This window comes from Rhinolophus ferrumequinum, chromosome 10 (assembly GCF_004115265.2).
Source record: "Rhinolophus ferrumequinum isolate MPI-CBG mRhiFer1 chromosome 10, mRhiFer1_v1.p, whole genome shotgun sequence".
NCBI lineage: Eukaryota > Metazoa > Chordata > Mammalia > Chiroptera > Rhinolophidae > Rhinolophus > Rhinolophus ferrumequinum.
The window spans coordinates 30796376-30811651 of record NC_046293.1 but is presented as its reverse complement, the minus strand read 5'-3'; positions in this window follow the sequence as shown (position 1 = coordinate 30811651).

The window sequence follows — 15276 nt, the reverse complement described above, 5'->3', positions numbered from 1 at the left end:
ACTTTCTATATGTAAATAGAAACACTGATTGGGTGCCCATAAAAATGGAGACTTCTAACACATACTGACAAACGGAAGTGCATTATGGAAACTACATTTTTATAAAGATAAGATTAGATATGCTTGCAAGTGGAACGTAAAAGGCCAGTATATTTCTTTTTTATCTTACACAGGCAATTGTAAGAATAAACAGAAGGGATTTACAGAATTTGGTTTATTAATAACATGTATTTTATTTTTGGTTCAAAACTAGGTTTGTTTTCTTAGGATGGGCAGAAATATGCAAGAAAGAAAGAAAAGAAAGCCAAGATTTAAGGAAAGACTCTGAAATAAAATATGCACACACACTTGAAACAATCTGGTCCTAGGGTAACAAAGTAACAGGTTTTTCTCCACACATTAGCCCACTCCCAGAGAGGCACTGAATCCCCAGTATGCAAACAAAAGGGACATATTGTAGAGGTGATTCATACAGCTGGGGAGACAAAAGGCTGCACCAACCAAAGCCAGCATTTGACAATGGCTTATCATGGAAAACATGTTTGTCTCTTTTTGAGAAAAAGTGGCATGTTTGAATAAGTGACATATTCTTTAAAATTTCCATTTTTAAACAAATATACTCAAAATAACAACCAACATTCCCCTTTTTTTATAGAAACCAGTTTCTCATAAATATCTCTCTGTGCTTTCATCTACATATGTGCTGCTCTCTTTCCATAAACTCAATCACAGTGTCATTTATTCTGTATTGGTAAATGTAGAAAGTCTCTCAGATGGCTTAGAAGAAATAGAACAAAATTAGTTTGCATTTTTTTCCAAGTGGATTGTCACAATCTGGGCATGTTATTTCCCTTATCATTACGTTTATGCAACATTCAGATTCCCTTTCCTCCATTATATATCACTTACTAAACATAAACAGGGGAAAAATTAAGTGGATATAATCACCTCTCGATCCTTTATAAACTTTATACAATAACTAAGAGACTGTAATGTTTGAATGGCTGTTACTCGTTCAAATTTGGCATGTGACATTGAAGCAATGTATCTTCTGCTGTGCCCAGGAAAATCTCAATCAGAGTTCCAAGCACAGATAGGCAAGTGAGAAATTTTCTGGCTGTGTTTTGTTTTAACATCCCTGAATCTGGTCTCTGTCATGATGATCTTTCAAAAGGACCTCTATTTTAACACAGCTGCCAATAGGCGACAAAAATAAGTATTAAAGCAGCTTGTTTAGAGAAATGAATTGAGTCTCATTTTTAAGAAAGTTTATACTTGACATAATATTTATTGAAGTAAAACATGATTGCTTGCTATTAAAAAGAAACAATTAAGATAAGTGTGAATGTCAAAGTCATAATTGATATAATTTCTTTCAAGTATCTTCAACATAGTCTCCATATGTCCAGGCTCCTTGAACTTTCTTCTATTAAATAATGCTCTCATAAGGAGATGATACCTAGGATTTAAGCATCTTTTTCTAAGTAGGTGACAATGTTATTAGAAGTATTTGAAAAAAATAAGATTTAAAAGATGTTTCTTCTCCTGGATTCAATTGATTTCTCCCTACTATGTGCCTCCTAAACCCTTTTTTCACATTTTTATGATGAACATTTTTCAAAATGAATGTCGATGACCCATTTATACTGTTTTCTCTCTTACTAGCCCTCCCTGTGGAGCAGAGCTCTTGTCTCCTTCCCCTCTGTACTCAAGTTGAAAACCCAGTGCTGAAACATTCTCGTGATTCCATAAAGTATCGATTATATGGCAATCAAGTTTAAAGTCCACAGTCACAATTCTGATGTGCAGATTTTTTTTCACCAAACTGAACTTAATTCCATTACAGACCTCCATTTTTGCTAAGAAGGGAATGAATAACACCAGCATTTCAGCTTCAGTGTAATCTAGTCACCTCCAGATTAATAAGGATTCTTTGGCAGAAATACTCAGCTTTTGGGGATTTCTTTAACACTTCCTTGTCCTTCATCTTTCATCAGATGACATCTGAATTTAGAAGAGGTTTTTATAATGGCTGGGAATTGAGTGATAGGTGAAAAAAACAGGGCAAATAGGTATAATGTTCCATGAGGTCCTCTGGGATTCAGATCCTTAGGGTATTTTTTTAGTCGTCATAGAGTCAAAGCTAACACATCAATACTCCATCCGTGTTCCAGATGTAAGAAAGGAGAATGAGAAGAAATGAAAGGCATGCAATTTCCTATTTAAAAATATGACCTCGAAGTTGTGTGCAGTAGTCTGCTTATATCCAGTTTACTGGAATTTAGTTTCATGGATCATTCTAACAGAAGAGGTAGAGGCTATATATTAATAACTACAGCATAAGGAATAATTTTCATAAATGGGTGAAAATAGCATCTAAAAATAGTTGAGCAGGAAGAATTCATTCATCTTGAGGAATTAAATAAAGTATTTTAGGGTATGTCTTTCATAAAATGAGTTGAATGTGTTACAGTCGATTGCTTTATTTAATTAATATTTATTGAATCTTATCCATGTAAGTAATGGGAAATTAGCTAATATGGAGCAAGCCAATTATAGTATTTTCCTTAATGAGAATTACTAATTATTAATTTTGCTATAATTTTATTACTTGAGCAAAATGGAAATATGAAGGTGAAACCTGGGAATTTTTGAGATAGTTTTTAAGGAGTTCAGCGATTCCATGGGTCATAAAATAGTCACATTCAATGTCAGGAGTCAGAGTAGTAGCAAAAAGGACCTTTTAGTCAAGTCTCTTTCTTTCATCAGTAAAGGGAAAACTTACATAGATTCTCCCTAGAAGACCTAACTGTTTATTTCCTTGACCAGAACTGCAAGAAAATTTAGGAAAATAAGTATCTGGAAAAGGACATATTCCTATAGCTAACCTAAATTAATAATGGTTAGACTGACTTCCTAGGATGGAGCACATTGTCACTCTAATAAAATCATGGTTTGTATAATAATAAGTAAATAAAGGAAGAATTTGGGGGTAGGAGCAAGCAAATAATGGATCCTGTCACAGTTATGTAACCAACCATCTAAACTGTGGCCTTTATAAACCTTAATTCATGTGCTATTTAAAGGTTATTCCCATTTCCACTGCCTCCTCAGGCAACTCACTTCAAAAATGATTCCATCTCTCTTCTTAATGAACAATATTTTAGAATTATGAACATAATTATAATCATAATCTTGTATTAGAAATATAAACATAATCTTGCATCTCCCATAATAAAAATAAATAAATCTCCCTTCATCCCAATGACGTATTCTATCTACCTGGCAACTGTTTTCCTTTCCTCCGTAGCCAAGTATTTTTAAAGTGTAATTCTCACTCATTGCCTCTGCTCATTTACTCCCCTTTTACTTTCTAACCAAAATCAGTCTGACCTTTGCTCCCACAACTACAACTATTGCTAAGGTCAACAGTCGTCAATGATCTTCATATTTCAAAGGCAGTAAACAATTTTCTGTTTTTATGGAACCTGAGCTCTGTGTGGCATTTGACTCTGCTTACTGCTTCTTCTTGCTAGGTTATAGCTTCCTTTGACTTTTGAAAATACTCCTCACTGGGTTTTCTCATACCTTTCTGGTCACATCTCATTCATTCTTATGATTTATGTCTTCTATTTGTAAACCTATGCTGTTGATGTGAGACACCAATATGATAAAAATTTTCCATGTTAAGAAACATTTAGAAATTCAAAGAAATGCCATATATCATGTCACTATGTTATAAATAAAACAAGATTGACTTTATTAAACCATTAAATTACCCCATCAATGGTTGTAAATTTTAAGTGAACATGAGAATCACCTGGAAATAAATTACCAGAAATATGAAAGACCAAGCTTATGGATACCCTTACATAGAGAAATGCTGAAAAAATGTAATTTAGAAAGTTGTGAAATATGAGTCAAGAATAAAAATAAAAGAAAAGGACTCCTTAGGTACTAGCAACAGAGAAAAAACTCAAAACCAGATCAACAACCATCAAAGTGATTCACTTATGGGTATTTCACTAATCTTTGAGGCCTAAAGTCTAACACCATTGTACAGAAAGACGTGTCCTACCATCCCTAAAAAGTAGAAATTTTAAGAAAGAACGTCACCTGGGTAAAGCTCAGAACTTTGAAGTACTGACCTAGCTATTAGAACAAGGTAGACAAAAAATAATAATAGTAAATAAATAAATAAATGAATAAATAAATCTTTCTACAGTCCTAGAGAAGGGTTTTTAAAAAGTTGTTACATATCTAGGAAAAAAGAAAAGAAAGACCACCATAAGAAATGGAATATCTAGGTCTATTACATGTTCATGTATGCAATCTAAATACAGAGAGTGCCAAAAAAATATATACGCATTTTATAAAGGGAAAACTGTATTAAATTTGTTATACTCGAGATATACCGATAACAGAAGATGAATACAAGTCACGTTTGACTTCTGCAATCATGAGAGGTGCTCAAAGTGGTTACCATCAGCGTCCAGACACTTCTGATTACAGCGAACTACTGCTTGATCAAAGTTGACCAAAGTGTCCACTTGCATACATTTTTTTGGCACCCCTGGTATATACTCTCTACATGATAGTAGAGATGCATTCTAGGAAGTTAGCATAACACTATGTGAAGATATTGAAAACCCTAGATCCCTGAGAGACGCAAACATTTTCCCATTAAAATTTATACTGAACTTCCACAGAACCTCTGCCAAGCTCTCTCTCTCTCACACACACACACACACACACACACTCACAATTTACAAATCTCAAAAGAAATAACCTCCTTTAAAATCAATATATTAAATATGATAAAATAAATTTATTCCTTCAGCTCTTCATTTATTTAACAAATATTTATCAGCTGGCCACTATAAACCATAAAGTCTTCAAGGTACTGTATATATAGAAATGAATTGACAATGAAAGGATGAAAATATAAAAGAAGGAAATAAACTATAATAATAACCACTATAAAAATGAGTAAAAACCATAAAATAGCAAAGTGAAAAATTTATTCCCTGAAATTAAGAACTTAGTGGACATATGTTCACTTCAGAAATATACATACTGAAATTGGAACGATTTAATGATTCGCCTATTGGCTCTTCATGGGTGACATACTGTAGAAGTTTGTGACTATTTCTATATAAATTTTAGCATTAGTACCTAAACTTGAGAAAGATAAGTATAGACTAACCTCACTCATGAATATTGGTGAAATAATATTTAATAATATGTCACCAACCATAATTCAACAGCTAAATAAAAGCATTTTATATGAACAATTCAGGAATGCAAGGATGGTTCAGTATGTATTAGATAGACTATTCATATCACTATATTAATTTATCTAAGGATAAAACCCATAAGAATGTGTCAGCATGTGATGAAAAGGCCTTAGACAAAAATCTAAAGCTCATAGCTGCTAAAAATTGCTTAGTAACATAGGGATATGTAGATATAATGAAATACCACTTATACCCAACAGAATGGCTAAAATAAAAGATAAAATGCCAAATTTTGGGGAAGATGTGGAATAATCACAAGTTTCCTACGCTGTTGGAACGAGTATAAAATAGTACAATTTTGGAAAACAGTACAGCGGTATCTGCTAAACATAAATATTTGCGTAACCAATTTCACTCTTAGATATATTACTGACCAAGATAGCCCTAACACTTCTCCCAGCTTTTGTCCAAATGTTAGACAAGGTTCCTCTTTACTCTTAGACCCTGACCTTCCTTTCCTAGAGGACTTACATTAGAAAACCTATTATCATAAGTTCTTTCTCTGCACCTTTGAAATATAAACTTTTTAAAAAAAGCCTCTTACCAGTTTACAACCCAAGACTGTCATTCTCAAGAACCTGGGAGCCATCCCTTTGTAATATAATCAACAAGGAAGACAGCACCTCTACCTCTCTGTCTCTATTGGAGGGTAGAAGCCTAACTTTAGTGGGTGCCTAGCTGCAAGTTGTAAAACTACTTCCTATTTTGCAACTATGTCATTGGATATGGCCAATTAGCCAGCACAGATAGTTTCCCCACCCCAGCTTTTAATAACTCTTCTGACTGTTGTTTCAGTGGAGTTGAATTTAGACTGCATTCTAGTCTCTATTGCAATAACCTTGAATAAGGTCATCCTTACCTTCCTCTGTGTGATACATTTTTTGCTTTGATGTTCTCAACAGAGATGCAAACATATGTATTGCAAGAAAAAATGCACGAGAATGTTCATAGCGGCGCTATTCAAAATAACCTCCAATAGTTGGAAACTAGCCAACTGCCCATCAAAAGTTGAATGAATACATAAATCATAGTATACTCACAATACAATTCTGTTCAACAGTGAGAAAAAATGCACGAAAACTGCAGGTAAAAATGTGAATCAGTTTTTACAAACACATTGTCAAGTAAAAGAAGCCAGTCACAGAAGAGTACATCCTGTTTGATTCAATTCATACAAATGCAAAACAGATAAAGCTTATCTATGCTTTTAGAAATCAGGGTACTGATTATTCTTGGTTGAGGCAGTGACAAGAAATGTTACTCAAGAGGTTTCTCTGGCTATAGTCAAGAGGTATTCTGGTCAGCATCAAAAAATGCTAGTCATATTCTGTTTCTTGATCAAAGTGCTGGTTATATGGGTATGTTCAGATTGTGAAAATTCACCACAATGTAAAGTTGTGAAATATGCACTTTCCTTTATGGATACTACATTTCATGTTTCTAGAAGTCACCCAAGGATCTTGGTAAATAAATTTCAGTGCTAAAATTCTAGAGATTCTGATTTAGAAAATCTAGAATGAGGCTAGGATGGGTACATTTTACCAAGGTCTCGGCACACTTTGAAAATTACTGTTTTTGAGTGCTATAAGGTAGTGAATCTCTAACTATAGATTCTGTCAAAGAACCAATAAGGAAAAAATATATAGTAACATTTAATGTGACAAAGAGAAATAAGCTATTGAATAGATCTACTTTCTCTAGCATTTTTACTACTTTTTTAAACAAAGAGGTACAGTTTCGTAAGCAAACTGAAAAATGTCTCTCTACTTCATCAACCTAATGGAAAAAAAATCCCATTTTTGCAAGATTATCCTCATCATCCATTACTTGGAGTGGTGGCATTTCCATGGCAATGGAGCAACACACACAGCAGCCTACTTTTAGTGACTGAATAGAGGTTGAACTGCATGTGACATAGATCTGGCCTCAATATCTGTCACCCCTCCATCTCCAGGACCGAGTCAACCATTCTGGTATTCCCTCTCCCTTACATCCATTCTCCCTGTTGTTGAAGTGAGTAGGAATTTGGCCAAGTAACTTGTGTATTGAGCAAAACAAACCTCTTCTGATAGTAGCTACACTAAACCACTGCTCAGTGCTTGCTATCCTATTAATTCAAACCTGAGGCAGAGTCTCTAGAAAACAATCGGAGCAAGGCAAATATAGCTCTTTCTGCATCTCAGTGGGTGCATAATCTGAGCCATACTGAGCTACTCGAGGAAAAAAAAAATGACTAAACATGATTCTGTTTTATTTACATGACTCTCCAATGATAAGTGAATTATTGGAACAGCTTACACATACTCTAAAAATCACTAATAAATAAATGATATGTGTCTGTTGACTGTAAAACACCAAAAGCGTAATCTGTTGCTGCAGGTAAGAGAAAATCTCTGAACTTGCTCATGTGGCTATAGATTCATGAAACTCTTCTTACTCCAACTCCTTTTCTGACTTCTTTCCTCCTACATTCTCCCTTACACTATATCCAGTATTTTCCTATAGTAGATGTTGAATTCACTGACTCACTAGTCTAGTTTTCTGGTTTGTCTTTTGACCCATTTTAAAACTAATGGATTTGTGTGTGCCACTTTTAAATCCTTAGATAGCCTCCCTGATTCATGTGATTTTTCCCCTCCTTTGCTGTCACTTTGGTTTTGAAAGAAGTAAATCAATACTGTGTCTTATAAAGCCCTGGCACTATTGTTGGTAAATAATATTGCATTCAGTTACTTTTGCTCACTAAATGTTGCTTGATATAATACCAGAGCATCCTCTGCTGCACCAGGAAAGAAAAAAAAATGCTATATTTTGAGCTATGAATCAAGGATTGATTTCTTTTAAGATATAATATATATTTTATGTATTGCATCTAACCTTGTTATTTGTCAGATTTCATAGAAACCTCCATTCTCTCATTTGTGGGTGACCTAGTCAGCCTTCCACCAAGTTGAGAAGTTGTCTTTGTCTCTCCTGTTTACCCTCGGGTAAATTCCACCTTCAGTCATTTAATCAAACATAGTTCTGAAAGCTTCATGCACGTGGTCCAAAGCTCAGCCCTTACAGTCAGAAAGCCTATGTGGAATATTTAACACATTTCAACTTCCCTGAGTCTATCTTTTCTCACTATCAAGTGGAAATTTTAATGGTAAAGCCATTTTGTTATATGGGCAATTAAATGAGATGATGCACACAAAAGTGTATACTGTAAAGCAGTGTGAAAATGCCAATCAATCTTGCATTATAAAAAGTTAAGCAAAGACTGTGTCATAAGAAAGAAGTGTGATTGTCCTCCAACTCCCCCCATGGTCTGCTGTTCCACACAAATGTTCAAGTCATCTCAAAGGGACCAGTTGGATTAGCCACATTCTCGGCACCTATAACCAAAAAAAAAAATAAAAAATAAAAAATAAATGGCAGTGTCAGGAGAAAGCAGGCAACCCAGACTTTGCCAGTAGAAATCTCTGCTCTTCAGCCCCAGGGGCCAAACAAGCCCTGTTTCTCAAGTCAACTTGTATTCCTAATCACCACAAAGCCTCTCAGAACCCTCGTCCACTCCCTTACATCTCTACCTTTTCCTCTCTTTCCTCACTTTCAGCAGATGACTTCTTCCCTCACGTCCTCTCATTAAAAATACAAATGCTTGGTGTATTCTTGACCACCACTAAGCTAACCAAGTGCCCTCATTCAGTCTCTCCTGTGACAGGAAAGCTAGTCCTGGGACTCCAGCCTCTCAGTTTCTACTACATCCTTCCAGTGAACAGTTAAACATATTAAAGTTGCCCCGTGTTAGTTTTCCCTGGATAGCACATCCATCTTCAACTGGAAATGTACCTTTATCCTCCCCAAATTTTCACAGCCAAGTTTTCACAGTTTCAACACTTAATATCTCCATTTCTTAACATCCTACTCTCTTCAACCCACTGCAATCTGGCTTCTTCCCACTGCACCACCAACAGCTCTCTTTAAAACAAATGGAAACTTTTCAGTCCTTATCTTCTTTGATCTCACAGTAGCCTCTATTTTTGTCATTTACCTTCCTTCTTTAAAAAAAAAATGTATTGAGGCAAAATTCACATAACATAAAATGTAGTAATTTAAAATGAAAGGTTCAGTGGCATTTAGTTTATTCACAATGTTTGAGACCATCGCCTCCGTCTAGCTCCAAAACACTTCCATCACTCCAAAATAACTTACCCATTCAACAGTTTCTCCCCATGTCCACCTCCTTTCCAGGCCCCAATAACAACCAATTTGCATTCTGTCAGTATGAATTTACTTATTCTGGATATTTCATATATCAAACAAAATCATATGTGGCCTTTTCTCTCTGGCTTCTTTCACTTGACATGTTTTGCAGGTTCATGCACATTATAGTGTCATTACTTATTACGGTTGAATAATATTTCATTGTATGTGTGTTCCACAATTTGTGTATCCATGCATTTCCCTTTGTTCTCAAAATGCACTCCTCCTGTGATTTCTGGAACACTACACTAAATTGTCCTCTTATTCTTTGCAGGGCAAACACTTAGCATAACATTTTGGAGGTTTGTCGACATTGTAGCATATGTCAGTACTTAATTCCTTTTTATCAATGAGTAATAGATGCACACACCAAACCATATACACATATAGCTATATATGTATATGGATTGGTGTGTGTGTGTGTGTGTGTGTGTGTGTGTGTGTGTGTGTGTGTGTGTCACCCAAATTCCAAGGCCTATATTTCTCTGCCATGAATTTCTTTTGAGCTCCAGATTCATCTACCCAACTGTACTATTAGGTATAGCATTTGGCAATCATCCATAGACGTATCATAGATATATCTGAAACACAACATAAAAGGACTAATATCGCTATATTTTCAAAAAGGGCATGTTCCTTCTATTTTACATTTCCCCTCTCATTAAATAGTACTGCCATCACCCTGTTACCTAAATTTAAATCCTAGGTATTATCCTTGCTTTATTTCCCGCCCTCCTTTGCCACATTCAAATACCTTTATTTTTTAGTTATCTCTTTCATATCTCTTTAATCCAATTACTTCACTCCAACCCCATTAGCTTTAATTTTGTCCAAGTCAACCTTGTTCATCCTGTCTTTTGTGGATTAAAACAAGTGCTTTTTAGCTGAAGTCCATGCCTCCAGGAACAGTCTGTTTTCCACATTGCATCTAGAGTGATCTTTCTAACGTACAAGTCTTGTATCAATCCTATGATAAAGACATCTCTTCAATTCTCCACATTACCCTGAAGATAAAGTGCAAATTACTTAAAAATGCATATTAGGTCCTTTAAGAACTGATTCTGCTCATCTCTGGCCACCCTTCCCACCCAGCATTCTACATCCCATAAATGAAGATCAATTTTAGTTCTTGATCAGCACACACCCTTTGTTTTCTTTTCTTTTCTTTTTAAAGGTCTTTATACAAGCTACTTCCTCTATCTAAAACATTCTCCTCACATAGATATTCTACCACTTTCATCTTGTCAGTTCTTAACATGTATCTGAAAGTTCAAATCTTTTATTTCTGCCCCCAACATAGATTTCATTCTGCTCTTGTTTTGGTTGTTCTACAATCTGAACTGTTCATTCTGCTGTGTTAGCTACTGTGCTTTTGTCTCAGTCTTATGGTTCCCTACCTCTGTTTAGTTGAGACCAGGTGCTTTCACATATTTTTTGACAATATTAAAGCATAGTTTTCTAAAACTTTCATTATATCTGAATAGAACTTTTTTTTTCAGATTATGTACTTCCTTTAGTTTTCCCTTTGTGAATGTGAAGGTATATTTTTGAAGACTGGTTGAGGTCTCAGTGAAGCAGTTCTCCTGTATTCCCACTAACTCTCACCCCTCCATACCTCAAGGTCAATTTATGTAGAAAGGCTCTATACCCAATGTGAAAATATATTTCAAGGTAACTTTGCAAAAGTTTGAGCTTTGGAGTTTAAATGTGGAGTATGTGATGAAAAGTGAAAAGTGTGGAACACTTTATTAAGTAATCAAGATTCAAAAGAATAACAATTGAATGCAAACAGTGAATATACTTTATCATCCAAAGGAAGTCTTCTATAAAGATGCTCTATACAAAGATGATATTAAGAATTTGTAGAACTATACAGGAATTAAAATCTGCTCACAATTTAAAAAGAAGAATTTGTATCTAGTTATGACTTTGAGTGTTTGAAATATGTCTTTGTAAAAGGTGGTCAACCAGAAGATGCAAAGGAAATAAAAAGGTTTTCAAAAATATTTTGTAAAAAATCCCCCAAGGAAACAGAGTGAAAATTCTGACTATGGAAAAAAATAAATAAATCAAAAGCCTTCAGCAAGTATTAGTGTCAGGATGAAAAACTGAATAGATTGAGAAATGACCACTCTGATTTCACTGTTTAGTTAAGTGAAATAATAAAACAAACAGTGTGACTGATGAAAAGAAACTCAACTTTTCCTTAAAAGTTTACATTTCCACATTTCTGAATCACCCACATGTGAGTTTTAAAAATTTAGTGTTTTTCCCATGTGAAGCAAAGTTAACAGTGGTACTTTATCTTTTTAAAGTCCACAAAAGGCACATTAACATATTCTGTAATGTAACATTTTAAAATTGCTTTATATTATGTAAGTTTCATATAAAATAAATCCTGTTAAAGTTGCACCTGGATGTAATGGAGAGAATTTTGTATCAATGATTTATTCTAGTATTAGACTTATGATTGTGTAAACTTACACAAGTCATCTAGCTTCTGGTTTCTCTGTGCCACATTTTCCTCTTCTATGAAGTAACGAATGGGTTGGACTAAATGGTCTCTAAGATCTCTTTCTGTTCAAATTCTAGAGTGGAATAAAATTGAAAAAGCAATTGTATTTTGCACTAAAATAATTACTTGCTACTCAGTATAATTGCTTCCTTTTGGTAAAAGGACATGCTCATTACACTCATTTTTATGTATATAGCACTGTTTTCTATTTATACAGAATGCCTATAAAGCTATCTGATTTTTTTTTTATTGGTTTCCCATATATGGGGAAAATTGGATTTATTCTTTACATTATACACAAAAACTTATTTGAAGTGTATAAAGGTGGAAATGTGAAAAGTAAAGCTTCAAAAGTGCTAGAATAAAATGTAGGAAAAATCTGATGTTTTTTGAATAAGCATAAAAGCTCTTACTCTTGCAAATGAGTTTAATCCCATTTTAGGTGGCTAAGTCCAGAGGTTGCAGAATTATTCTCTTGATGCTGAGATTTATTAGTTTAAAACTCTTAAAATTATCTTCTATATTGAAAGTACATACTTTTGAATTCACTTAATATTTCATGCATTTATTCACTTATCAAGATATCCTCCATACAGTGAAATCTTAATATTTTGACTGTGTTTTTATTCTTTATTTTTTAGTAACAATGAAAAATATTTCGTAGCCAGAATTGGACATGAAGATAGGATGATAAAGCTGGATAATATGGCATTTGGTTCTAAAATGTGTGGTTTAATTATAACATAAAAAATACATTTTCTTGTGTTGCCGATAAAACAGTATTAAAAAAAAAAATCTCAAGAGTGATTCTAAATGCAGTTTGAAAAATAGCAGCATTATTTAAAATAAATGTATGAATTCCCAGGGAGAATACTTTGAAGTTTAACATCTCTTATTATATAATTTTTACTATGGTTTATTTTAAAAATCAATTCCATCACTCTATAAAGAGACATATTTATAATAAACATAAAAATAAAATGTGTTCATATCTAGGTGATGTAATTGGCTAGCTTTGGAGTTCCAATTTCTTCCATCACTCTTTGCCTTAAAGTGCCTTCATCTCCAATTTCCAGAATAAATAAATAAATGATCAAAGGGGAAAATGAAATTTTTTTAGCAGAGTTATCTTTAAGCTTCATGTAAAAGTAGGTACTTAATGGAAACTTATTCCTATGGGCTGAATACTGGAAGACTGTTCACCTTCTTGTCAATACTGTGGCAAGTTCTTCACTAGACTGAATTAAACTGCTCTTGAAAGCAAAGACACGTTTAGAAAGATAGGCTAATATCATTTATCATGATGTACTTTTTATTCCATAGATCTCTTGTTACAGAACATAAATTGAGAATACATATCTCTATTAAGTCATCATTTGTGCCATTTAGAGACAACAATTGTTTTTCTGTGCACATCACTTTTCCAAGTCACATGAAAGATGACATTCAATCCTACAATTCTTACAAGCCTTGAATGTTAAAACAAATGCAATACAGATTGCTATAATTAACGTCTGCAGATTTCCTATGTAAATAAAGAGTTTTTTTTTAATTTCTGAGAAATGTAAGAGAAAAATATTTTGAAAAAAATAAAAGTATAGCTGAGTTACTTCCTTCTATTCTCAAATTTTACTCCCTTTCCTGTTAAAATTTTTTACATTTTTGTCTTTATTTATTCATTAACCTAGAAATATATTATATTGTACCATACTATCATTTTCCACACTAAACACAAATTCTTTTAAATAAGATTTTTTGTTTGTTACTGTTTTTTAACATGATTTGTTAATACATTCCACTTGAAATTTGGTCAAGGAGAAAAAAATGGTAGATTTATTTGGGTTTTGGTTTTATATTATTGTCAATCCTGAGTCAACGTCCTGTTTTAATGATCAAGTATAAACGTCCAATCACTTTCTGGTGGAAAATTTTGAAACAGGTGAGGATAAGTCGGTATCATGTGTCATAAATTTGCTAAGTTCAGATTTGCACTTCCTAATAAAGATAGTAAAGTCTTAAATGATAGCTTTTAGGACATGAACTTCTTGACAAATTTCAAAATTTTTATGGTATCCATTGGGCTAAAGAATCCTGGCTTAGCCACGTGCAATGTATATCAACAGAACAAATGAGCAATGATTCTTCAAGGTGTGCTTCATCCTTTACTACAAAAGGCTTTTCCTGTGTATACATAAAATAGGTTCATAAGAGCTTGTGTGTGTGTGTGTGTGTGTGTGTGTGTGTGTGTGTGTGTGTGTTTTCCTTATTCCAATTATGTAATATACCAGTGACTAATGAAAAACACTGCTCTTTATCCATGAAAGAATAAGCTAATAGAAGGAACTTACTGTCTTTTATGAACTCAGCAGTTTACTTGACCCCACTCCCATACCAATTTATGAAAAGGAGACTCAAGATCCCAGAATCTATCTTTCCACATTTTCTTTAGCCCCCTATAATTTATCCTCCAGGCTTTCTAAACTATGAGCTTTTGCACAGGCTCTGTTCTGACTTTTTTCATTATCTAGCTCAATTTCTTTTTGATGCAATTTTAGATGTCTTGGCATTGTTCATTCTGGAGTGTCTTTCTTGGCCATTTGAGACCAAGTGCAATGATACTCCTTGTGATCCCATAGTATCTTCTATTAATTCCCACTGTAGCATTTAACAAGTGCTTTAGAATTACTCATTTCCAGGTGTAAACAAGGACCATGTCTTATTCACTATTATATACTCAGTTCATTCAATAGCTCTTGCAATAAACTTGATCAAAAACTTGGTACTAAATATTCTGTTGAAAGTATTCTCACTAAAAAAGTATTCTGCCAACTAACTTTACCTTGGGAGTAGCATCTAGTCATACATAGCTTTCCAGCCTCATGTTGATCCTTAAAGCCCGTTTCTTTGCCAATAAGTCAAGAATCAATAGCACTTAAAGTGAGTTCCTGAAATCTCAAGTTTGTTCACGCCGCACTCCTCAGTGCCTGCCCCTTCATGTCGACTCAACTCATGTTGCAACAAAACACTAGCCTCTTGGCCCTGATGTGTTACTCTAGTTCTTGGATACACGGACTCTGGCTCTCCTCAGCCTGGATTTGCCAATTGTCATTGTCCATTTCAAAGTACTCTCAGAACTAACATAATTCAGCTCTTGCTTCAGTGCTGGGCTTTGCCTGGGTTTGTCTTACCCTTCGTGGCTAGGAATGTCAAAATACA